This window comes from Pteropus alecto, unplaced genomic scaffold (assembly GCF_000325575.1).
Source record: "Pteropus alecto unplaced genomic scaffold, ASM32557v1 scaffold5, whole genome shotgun sequence".
In the NCBI taxonomy this organism is placed as follows: domain Eukaryota; kingdom Metazoa; phylum Chordata; class Mammalia; order Chiroptera; family Pteropodidae; genus Pteropus; species Pteropus alecto.
Genome location: NW_006441953.1, coordinates 17,169,369 through 17,180,426, shown reverse-complemented (window position 1 = coordinate 17,180,426; position 11,058 = coordinate 17,169,369). Strand labels below are relative to the sequence as shown.

General features: G+C 39.2%; 1 pseudogene; it reads left to right on the top strand.

Annotated features, from left to right (window-relative positions):
• The first annotated feature begins 10,522 nt into the window (after window positions 1-10,522).
• On the top strand, window positions 10,523-10,641 carry LOC112485551 (annotated as a pseudogene).
• Window positions 10,642-11,058: the final 417 nt, after the last annotated feature.

Here is an 11,058-nt window from a genome sequence, read left to right as displayed (position 1 = left end):
AATTTAGATATTTAGAATAAGTACCTTTTGATCTCGTGAAGGCCAGGGTGATTTCAGCTGTTGGGGTTCATTTGATAATTAGGTAATGGGCTAGATCAGAGGGGCTAACGCTGAGCTGGATGCACGATGCCTACCAAGGGCTTTTGTTAACAGTACTACTTCTTGGCTCCTGCTCTTGTAGGTTCTGATTCTGGAGTCAGGTGATCCAAAGTCTACTGGAATGGAAATCACTGGGCTAGATGAACTCTTGCAGTTCTAAGTATCAGCTCCCAAAGAATATATTTTAGGGCCTGAAGAAATAGTCCAGCTGAAAATTCATCAGGTTTCTAAAGTAGCTGAATACTTTGTACCAGCTGGTAACTGTTAACAGCATATTTTGATGCTTAGTGTCTGTAAAAAGAGGAAAGGAATACGATTTGGGGAGGATTTTTTCTCTGTCCACGTGTACTACATTTTATAGTATAGATGATATGAGCAAACCAATCCTCAGTTTTAAATAGATTAAGTACAGGTCAACTGCGATTGCAATTAAATATAATAAAAGGACACATTTAGTCATTAGTGGCAGGCTATCAATTAAAATAACTTAAGCAAAAAGGGAAATAGTTTTTTGAAAAGGGGAGATTTGAATCCAGATATCAAACATTAGGTTTTTCCTTTCTCTATTTTTCAGTTCTGCTTTCCTTTGTGATGGCTTCATTTTCAGGCCATGTCCTCCAACGGTGAGAAAGGTGGCCTTTTGCAACTCTGGTTTGACAGACCTACTGGCTTAGCAACTCCAGGCACAGAGAGTTTCTCTTTCCCAAGATAGCCATCGAAAGGGCCAGAGAAGGTTCTCATTGCCCTGCTTGGATCATGTGACAAACCCAGAACAAATCACTGTCGTCTGGGGAAATCCGACTTTGACTGGCCTGGCAAGAGTCATATATCCAGTCTTATGGTTTAAAGCTTGTATTAACTCAACTTGAAATGCATGGGCTAAGAATGAGGAGTGCTCTTCAAATGAAAATTGGGTACAGTTGCCAAAAGTAGGGGTAATGATTACTGGGCAAATAAAACCTAAAGATGTTCACCATAGATATCATAACACAGTAGTAAATATCATCTGCGAGTTTTCTGAGATTATAAAATCTACCTTTAATTCTAAGAGAACTTAATATATGGGTGAGTAAACTGGATTTAATCTCTTTTTATTATCGTTAGTGAAAGATCATTTCAGAATCATGAATTTATCTGAGGAATACAAAATTTTCCTATTCTAAAACAGTGAGCAAACTTACCCTAGGAAACTGAGTTAGTGTCTGAAAACATTTTCACCAACTTCCTGTTGGTGATGCATGAGTTAGAATGAAAAGATAATCTTTCTCTTCTTGCAAGATGATCAGTGTAAAGCCTGAGAAGTCTTAAAACAAATCAGGACCTGAGAAGTCAAGAATTTCAAAGCCCAAAAGATAATCGTGAAAGCCAAGAAGCGATGACTTGGACACGTGTTAAAAATATCTGGAAAGATGAATAATAATAATAAAGTAACAGATGGTCATCTGTTCAAAGGGACGAAGTTGGAAGACAACAGTGAGAGTTTTTCTGAATAGCTTTTTATATTTTTGATGTTTTAATAATTATTAATTATTTAAAAATTTATCAACAAAAAATTGAAAGATATTAGTCTATGACAAAAAAATCCTTCAAGTCATCATGTAAGGGACACATGACCTATGTCTGTGCTGTGTTGCTTCTGATCGTGCCCCTGTCTGCTCCACAGGCAAGTAGTAGTTTTCCTGAAGCTTTAGACTATGCTTCTTCTGCCTGGAGAACACCAGAAACTTCCAAGTCAGCCTTTCCAGGTCCCTTTAATGATGATGCTTTTCTCAAGGAAAAGGGTCTGCACAAAAGCCTAGATGGCAACCTGGTAAGACACTCTGCTCAGAGAAGAGATAAACTGACATTGCCTGATGGGCAGATCAGGAAACCCTGGGCTTGGAAGTTCTGATAAAAATCTGAGGAATTCCTCAGCTTATAGCCATCCATGCTTTCGCTCATGGAATTCTTTCTCTCCAATATGAATTTATCCTGAAGAAAACTAACTAAGGTAGACAAAGCCCCCAGAGCATTCATCTATCTGTTTACTCTATATAAGGAAATGCTATTTTAAAAAAGATCTTTGAAAATTTAAGGTATAGGAAAGTCAGCACACACAAAGGGCTAGCTTTCATTTATGTGGAAAACTTGGCCAAACAAATAATTCATTTGGGATTCTGGAAAACTGAGGCTTGGCTATCAGGGGTGGTGAGTGGTTAGTGTGGTTTCTTGAGCTTACTTAGATGTCTTCTGCATTTGAATCATCGTCGTTTTAATTTGGTGGAACTACTTCCTAATTGCATGTTTTTCTTCACATTTCCTTGATATCACATACTAAACACTGATAATGCAAATTGACAAATAAAACTAAAGCAATTTGGCGGAAGAAGCAAGATAAACCTCCACCCAAATTAAATTCGTGTTTGAGAAAGATACTTTGATGAGGTTACTGCTGGCTCTGAAGCCTTCTTGGAGTTGAGTTCTCAAAGGATTGAGTTAACCTTGCTTCATTTTTTTGAGGTCTATGAAGGCCCCATGGCTGAGAAGTCGTATCTAATTTTATTTTCTATTCATAAAGCTGATATACCTCCTCTCCCTGTCTTTATTTCGCAGGCTCTCTGTTGATCTGGCACAAGTGTGCAGGTTTTTTTAAAATGATGATGTTATCTATTTACTATTCAAATGTAATTTTAAATGTTTTGGCTCAGCATATTTGAATCAAAAATCCTATTAAAGATGCAATATTCCTCTGCTACCTTTTTGCTGAGCTCATTCGCATGGCATTCCTTTCTCAATTGGACTATAATACTATATACCTGTTCAGAGTGATGTGATTTCCAGCATTGAATTTGCAGTCGTTAAACAGACTGTTCACCTTCCTATCATGGAAATTTGGTATTCATGCATAATTTTCTCCCTACATTTACAAAATGCATTATTAGCCACGTGATTTTGCCCTTGCTCTGCTCTATAGCCTTTTCATTTGAAATCTAACTTATTATTTTTGCTCCTGCCATCTGATAGAATTCACAAAATCGCTGAGTTAAGATAAACACCCTCTGTTCCTTTCCTCCTTTTTTTTCTCAGCATGATTGCAGATGGAGAGATGAGTAGAAATGAAGGAAGAGGGATGAAGAAAGAAGAAATCAATCACTTACTTTAAAAAGTTCTGATCACTAGATTGATGAGAAGCATGTTTAATTTTAAGTATTTTTGCATCTACTTAGCTGCCTAATTGCATGGTTAAATGAGCTGTAAGAGAAAACGCAGCTGAAATCTCAGATCAGTTTCAGCTAGTTCTAAAACACTGATGGTAGCACGAGAGACTGCATTTCTCTTTCGGTCAATTTTAAACTTCTTCAGAGGGCACTGTTTATTAAATAAGGCAGACTTCCTGCTTGGGCAGCATTTTCCAATTACAGAGCCTTCTCTGCAGTACCTGGAAATGGCATCAGAGACTACACGTGTGTTCCAGGCTATGCCAAGCAGCGCAAAGCCGGCAACTCAGCTGCTCAGCTTCCTTTTCTCAGCGTGCTGCAGCCTAGGGTTGTTTTCCAGTGCATTTGACATATTTTCTGTGTGGCAAATCTGTGGGAGCGGGTTGCCTGCAATAATTGGCCAGCTGGGATTGTCTAGGTGAAGCTCCTGGAACTCACCAACCACAATTGCATCAATTGAAATAGTTATGTTACTGTTGTTCACAAAGTGTGTTTGTGCGTGTGTGCGTGCACACGTGTGAACGCGTATGCGAGTGTGCACATGTGTGTGCATGGATGCTCATATTGATACACACACATCTGTGGCTACTTAGGACATTATCTTTTTAAAGAGCTGGTAATTATCTAGAAATCTGAAACTAAATCATAATGGCATATTTGTCAGGGGAAGAAAATCCATCTAGGTTGACTTGAAAGATGGCGAAACTGTTGGTAGGGGTTTCAACATTCTTTAGGTGATAGCTGGACAATCTAGCTGTGATAATTATGAGAAAGACAAATAGAACAATACAAGTAATATAATAATAACAATGATGACAACAGCTTAACTTAATGAATATAATCTGTACCAAGCTTTAATCTTTCTTGAATACAGTCTCATGCAATGGCAAGAGTATGGATCCTGGAGCCAGACTCCGAATCTGAATCCTGGCTGTATCATTTACTAGTTATGTAATTTTGGGCTAATTGATTAATTTCTTTGTGCCTCAATTTGTAAATGGGAATACTAATTATATCCAACTCTGCCACATCGTCTGTTGTCAGCTTGATGTATCTATATACCATCCTCTAAGTCTCCAGTGCAGAGGAGAAGCTGGGAACTACCATTCCTAGAATATCCTTCCGTGTATGACTTTGAGTAGAGTCTGCCAAGGAGGGGCAGCTGGCAGAAGATGAGTGGCCATTATGTTCCAAGTAGGCAGTTACAGGCAGAGGTGTGGGCAGGAGGATGTGAGGTTCAAAGTGCCTTTCAGGTGAGCCTATTGAGCATCACCCGTCTCAGAGCTGCTGGCCTGGATACATAGTGAGTTTCCCTTAATGTATGCAATGGTTTAGTGTTGAATGTTGAGCCCACTTCTGTAGACGCAGCAGGTCTTGGTGGAGTTCCTGATCTCCATTGCCCAGCCTTTTCAAAAGACTGTGTAAGCTTCTAAAATTCCTTGCATTGGAATTATTGACATACTTGGACCATACAAAGTAACTTCTGCTTTCCTGACCAAATACTGACGAACATACTATTTCATAAGGTTGTTTTAAAGGGTTATGGGTTGAAACAAATGCTTGGACCAGTGCTTTCCATTGCAGATCATAGTCCATAAGTGCTTGCTGTTTAGTCCTCACCTCAACCCCAAGGTGCGATGGTGGGTAAGGAAGTGGTTAAAAGAATAGGTTCTAGAGCCAGCATGATCAGGTTTGGAATGTTTAGTTCATTCAGATATGGGCCCCTTGGTTGGGCCTGCTTGGACAAGTTTGAGTAAAAACATTGCAGATAGGAATATACCACTCGCTTCACAGGATTGTTGAGAAGATTAAGAGAGTTAATAACACATAAAACAAAAGTGTCTGCCACAGAGCAAGCCCTTATTAGTAGTAGTGTGTCTGAGAACTTGTCCAGAAGATTGGCGCAGAGATTACAGCTTCATCCATCTCCTCGAGTCACCTGGGAAACCGGAGACTTGCTCTTGCCGACAACACCCAGGTTTCCTGTAAGTGCTCCTTCCACATTTGCCTCCCGTGATTGTCACCTTTATTTGCCACCTGGTCCTCTTTGCTGGACTCCCTGCTGTTGCACGGCCTGTCTGGATTGCCTTCGTGATCTGCCATTTCATGCTCCAAATTCCTGGCTTTGCTGGCTCATTCGAGCTTCCTCCAGATTGTCTGTGGTATGCTGAAATTGGCTCAAGGACCAAGAAATGCTTATCTCTCATTGACCAGTCACTGCCCCGTGTAAGTTCCTTAAGGGAAATAGTTATACTGGACAATGCAAGTTAAGTGATTTTTTTTTTTCCCTTAGCTGGGCCTTAGGGCCCATACCCAGGAGAAGAACTCCATGGAGTGTGGCTGTACCATGAGGAGATGCCTATCTCTTTAAGTTGGATTGGCTCATGTGACCTGGTACCAATGCTGACCCAACCAATGCAGACCACTCCAGAACATTCAATCATTCTAGTCCAATCTGGGGAAAAGGCAAATATACTCTCCACCTCACCTGCCTCTTTCCTGGTGAACCTGGACAAAGTGAATCACCACCAAGGCTAATATACAAAATGATGACTGACCCTTGACTGATAAGATGTTACATGAGGCCAAAGATTGAGTACAAACTTCAGACAGAAATTTTGGGCAATAACCTAGACTATTATCAGACCTCTTTCCAAAAGCAAAGATATAGATTGACATTGTAGAGCATTGAGAAGTGGAACATCTGGAATCAGACAGATATGGGTTAAAATGCTGGCTTCATGATCTCACTTAGTCTGCTAACTTTTTGACACTTTAGCTTTGTCATCTATGAACATATAGGTAATTATATTTCTCTTCCAGAATTGTGGTCGGCATTTGAAAAACAACATCTGTGAAAAAGCCCAATGTATAGTGTGTATTGAATAAATTTGATTTCTCCTTCTAGCTAGTTTGTCCAGATATCCTCCTCAATGGTAATCAGGAACATAGGCAATAAGATGTGGGAAATTCATAATTATAAATTTTAGAGGTTTAGGAATAAATCTTGCAGCTTGACTTGTGTGACAATGTCAATAATGATGGGAGCATCTCTAAATTATATTTTTTCTAAAAATAGAAAAGTGAATAAATCTTCCTCAAAAATAGAATCTTTACAATTAAATTTGAAAGATTTTAACAAATGTCATACTCCTGCCCTGAGGCTTCCTTTAAACCTGGTCAACAGTTTTAGAGATGCATGAGTAGTTGTGGAATTTCCATCATGGTATAAAATTTCAAAATGGTGGCTGGGACACAGATGATTCTGTACAAACCCCTGAGTTTTTTGTCATTTGCCATGGTGACATTTTTGAAGTGACATTCCTGTAAATACTGAATAATAACATGTCCCAGACAGAGCCCTCAGGGAACAGGAGAAGAGAATGAGAATGGAGCAGAATTGAAACTGACAAGAGTGGGAGACAGCATGTAAGATAAATAGCAAGTGTGGCTCTGTGAGGTGAGCACCGGCTGCAGAGCTGTTCAGATGATTGCGTGATTGATGGAATCGGCCGTGGAGGAAATGTCCAGTAATGTAGCAACAGATCGGTATTGAGAGATAAATCATCCTACAATTGTACGCTGCTATCTCAACACTAATGGGGTTGAAAAACAGTGCAATTTAGAGGGAGGTCCTGAGATCTTTGGTTTCTCACACCTGTTCCTGTGTATTGGCAAGAAAGTTAAATCCAACTCAGGACAGCACTGCAATGCCGCTGGTATAAGGACTGGGAGAACAACAGACTTTCGCTATTGAATTGGAATTTCAACAGTTCTTGGGCTATTTGCCAATCTAAAGGCAAGAGAGCCTCTTTTGGTCGCAAATAGAATTCAGACAGAAGCCAAACCTCTGCCTCACTCTCCCGTCTTCCTCTTGAATTTCCAGTGGCAATTTCCAGAGAAATATCCTGCTGTCAGCCCACAGCAAGTCTACAGGGACATTGGGAAAACTGTTTCTTAAAGAATGCTAACCATGACCTAACTTGAATGATTATAGGAAGGAGAAAGAGTCAGAGAGGAAAGATATTGTCATTTATTGAGTGCCTACTGTCCGTGGGGTAGGCACAGCACTTAGCTCATGTTAACTTCAGGAGTATTGAAGAATGAAATCAGGTGGCTCAGTAATGAGCTGAATCTGTGAAGGTACATTAAGTAAAGGCAAAAGGACTCTATCTTATGAGCATATGAATCCTTAGCTCCTGATGCTCAAACAGGGACTGGGTGAACATTTGTCCAAGTTGGAGAAAGTATCTTCAGACAAGGGGACTCTTGAGGACTTTCTAAGCATAGGCTTCTATGAATTATAGAATATTCTTACATTACTTCTTGTCCACCACAGTTTAAGGGTAAATGCCGCTCAGAAACATGAAGGTGATCTCAATCACATCTTACTACCTATTTTAATCTGAGTGACTGTGTTGGGTTAGCCAAAAACCTGACCTGATAGGACTTGAGGAGCTAAAGATAGTAGTTCTAGAACCTACTTTTCCACAATATATTCTTCTAGTTTTGCATAGCATTGTTCAAATTTTGAAATTCTTTTTATATCTAAGAATGTGACAGGCACATAGTAGGTCTATATAGAGAGATATTTTATATATATAACATATGATACGAGTTTTTATATATAAGCATATACACTATATATAAAAAGTTTTATCTATATAAAATATAAGGATGGAGAAATATAAGAAAAAATACACACACACAATTTTAATAAAGAGCAAGTTTATTTTCACACGACCCCGGAAGTTACATTGTCTGACCATTTTACAGATGATGCTATTGAAGTCCAAGAAATTACACTTCTTCTCCAGGCTAGTCTACCCTTCCCCACATCGCCCCTTATTTTTTTTACTTACGTTCTTCCAAAGAAGTGACTTTCACGTGGTGTGTGATCCTTACTTCCTTCTATGACCTTATCCATGGTACCAAGGCACCTAATGGCAACAAAAGTCTATTTTACCTGAAATACTTTGTACTCATCACTCTGCCTAATTGCTAAAGCAATCCAGCTAAATGACATTGTGAACAATATCTTTCCAGAACAGACTCTGGGCTTCTCTGCCTAAGTTTCTAAATTGAATTTTTTGGTACTGGGCTACGTTTACCCAGGCACTGAGGCAAAGTATGCTGATGCTTAAGTGAAGGGAGCGGCTTAGGTTTAGATTAGATCTTTGTCATTGTTGGAACTATAATAGGATTTGAACTTGGTGTTATTTTTATTTGTGGACAGATATTTGCAAAGAGCTCTCTATACATTCATAACATCTTCAGACTGATTTTTAATCCTAAAAAGATGTTAAATTTTCTCTTAGACGATTAAAGCCAGAAGATAATTCTTAGAGATAGTCTAATCTTGTGAATTTATTCTACGGATATGAAAACCCAGGGTCTATAGAGTTTTTAAAAAATCATCAAAGGTCACACAAAAGATTGTCAACATTTAACAGAAGATCTGAAACTCAGTCTTAGCTCTGGTTCTGAGCCTAGTGCTAACTTATTTCTGTTTGCCCAAGACTTTCCTAGTTTTAAAACTGTAAGTCTTGAGTCCCGAGAACCCCCGTATTTCTGAGTGAACTGGGAAGATTGGTGGTGCTGTCTCCAAGGGGTCAGTTACTTATTTCACTGGCATAAATGCAAAACGGACAGAGTGAAAGGGGAACCACGGCTGTAGTTATTGATAGTATTCTACAGTATTCTAGACACTGGACAGACAGATCCCAAGTGTTCTGTTTTGACTGTCTGGCATGGAGCGAACACACCACAAACATTTGTTGAATCAGTGAGTGAATAATGAATGCAAGCCCCTTGAAGTAGGCATATCGCTTGTCTATTTGCCTCATTGTCATTCTAATTCCCATCAAGAGGGTGTCAATGATTTTTTTTTTTGCTTTCTAACCTGCCCGGGTTTAGATCTTGAGTTACGGGGTAAGATTAAGCCACGTGTCACCTACGGGGCTGCTGTTTTGAAGATTGAAAGTCCCAGGGTGCTTTTCACAATGTTTTTGAATCATCTTGCCAAATATTTCAGGGAAAAATGGCAAAATGAAGGCAAAGAAAAGCTATCATAATGAGAAGTGACAGGAAGGCAGCTCCCTCATACAGGTTGTCAGGGAAAGAATTGTTGAATAATTCAATTTCCCATCCCAGCTTTGGAAACATCTGTAGAATAGTTCTGGACTAGCAATTACTCAAGACCTAATTTCATTACTGTCCAGGGATCAGTGGAAGAGACGAGCTTCTTCAGGTGGCTTGGGGAAATCACTGTGTTTTGAGGTCAGGAACTGAATTATCTGGGTTCGCAGGCTTCTTCCTTGCCTTGGAAAAATGTAGTCAGGGCCAACACACAGTACATTGGTCTCTGGGAACAATGTACTGAGTTCTCTCGGGTAGATCGGCGATTTTTATGTCAGCTGCTGTAGCACTGCCACTGGTTGGTCTTTTTTTTTTTTTTTTTTTTGTAGGTGGTGAAACTCACATAGGTTATGAGTCCAGGTTAAAGTAATTTGGCTCCTTTGAAGGAATTTCTGCAAAAGTTTAGAGGTCGTAATGGTGAAAGTTATATTTTTAGATAATCCGTGAAATCCATTTTTCCATGTTATCCCTGGCCTTGTTATCACAGGTCACTGAGGGTTGGCTCTACTTGCTCCTTATCTGCCCTAAGAGGACTTGGGGAAGATTTATTATCTCTTCCCACTAAATCCCCAACCATATGTATATCAATTTGCCAACCAGACTCACATATGCTTGGGGACATCCCTGAGAGATGTCCTGTCATAAGAGTGTTTCATAAGTTCTTACTATTACAAATACCACCTCGCGTTGGATAAGCTTTTACCGTTTTTTCAGAGTAATTTTCTAGATATTATATTTTTATCCACAAAACTCTTCAAGGAAGATAAAAGTGGTATTAATATCTCCACCCCTGGAAAAGAAAACTGAGCAACAGAGAAATGAGGTGATTTTTTTTCAGAAGTTATTCATGTCAGGAATTGTTCTGGAACCTACATTTCCCATCACCCAGCTCTGTTTGCCACATGTTATATAGGGACCAAGAATGTAAATGTTCATCTTTTTCTACTCCTCTTTGCAAGTCTTCTAATATTATTAATTGAATGGCAACCATTTGATGAGACAGGTTAGAAGAAAACTCTTGCTTTGTTGAAAGTTCTTAAGTCCATCAAACTGATACAAATGTGAACTTATTTTAAATCTAAAAAACAGTCTACGGCCATGCCACCCTGAACAAACCCGATCCTGTCTGACCTCAGAAGCTGAACAGGGTCGGGCCTGGTTAGTACTCGGAAGGGAGACCACCTAGGAAGACCAGGTGCTGTAGGCATAAAAAAATAAAAAGATAAGGGATTGTGAGCTGACAAGGTCCTTGCAATCTATGAGATCAACCAAGAGTTACCTCGCCTAAAAAAAAATATAAATAAACGAAAATAAATCTAAAAATTAAGAAGCTACTCCAATTAAGTTGGAGAGGACTTTGTGTTTATTAACACTTTTAAATGCTAGTCACTGTGATAAATGCTCCCCGTGCATTATCTCCAATATGTGAGGTGTTTGCGCCAGTGTTTCTGTTTTGTTTTAAGATAGGTAAAGGCACATAGGGGAAGTCTAGAATGCTGTGTGGCTATTAAAGTACAGCTATTGTAAACCACTTGGTTTGGTACAAATACACAGTTGTACAAAAACATTTATACTCAAATCATAAGCCAATTCAATTTAAATAAGATTCAATAGATATAAGATG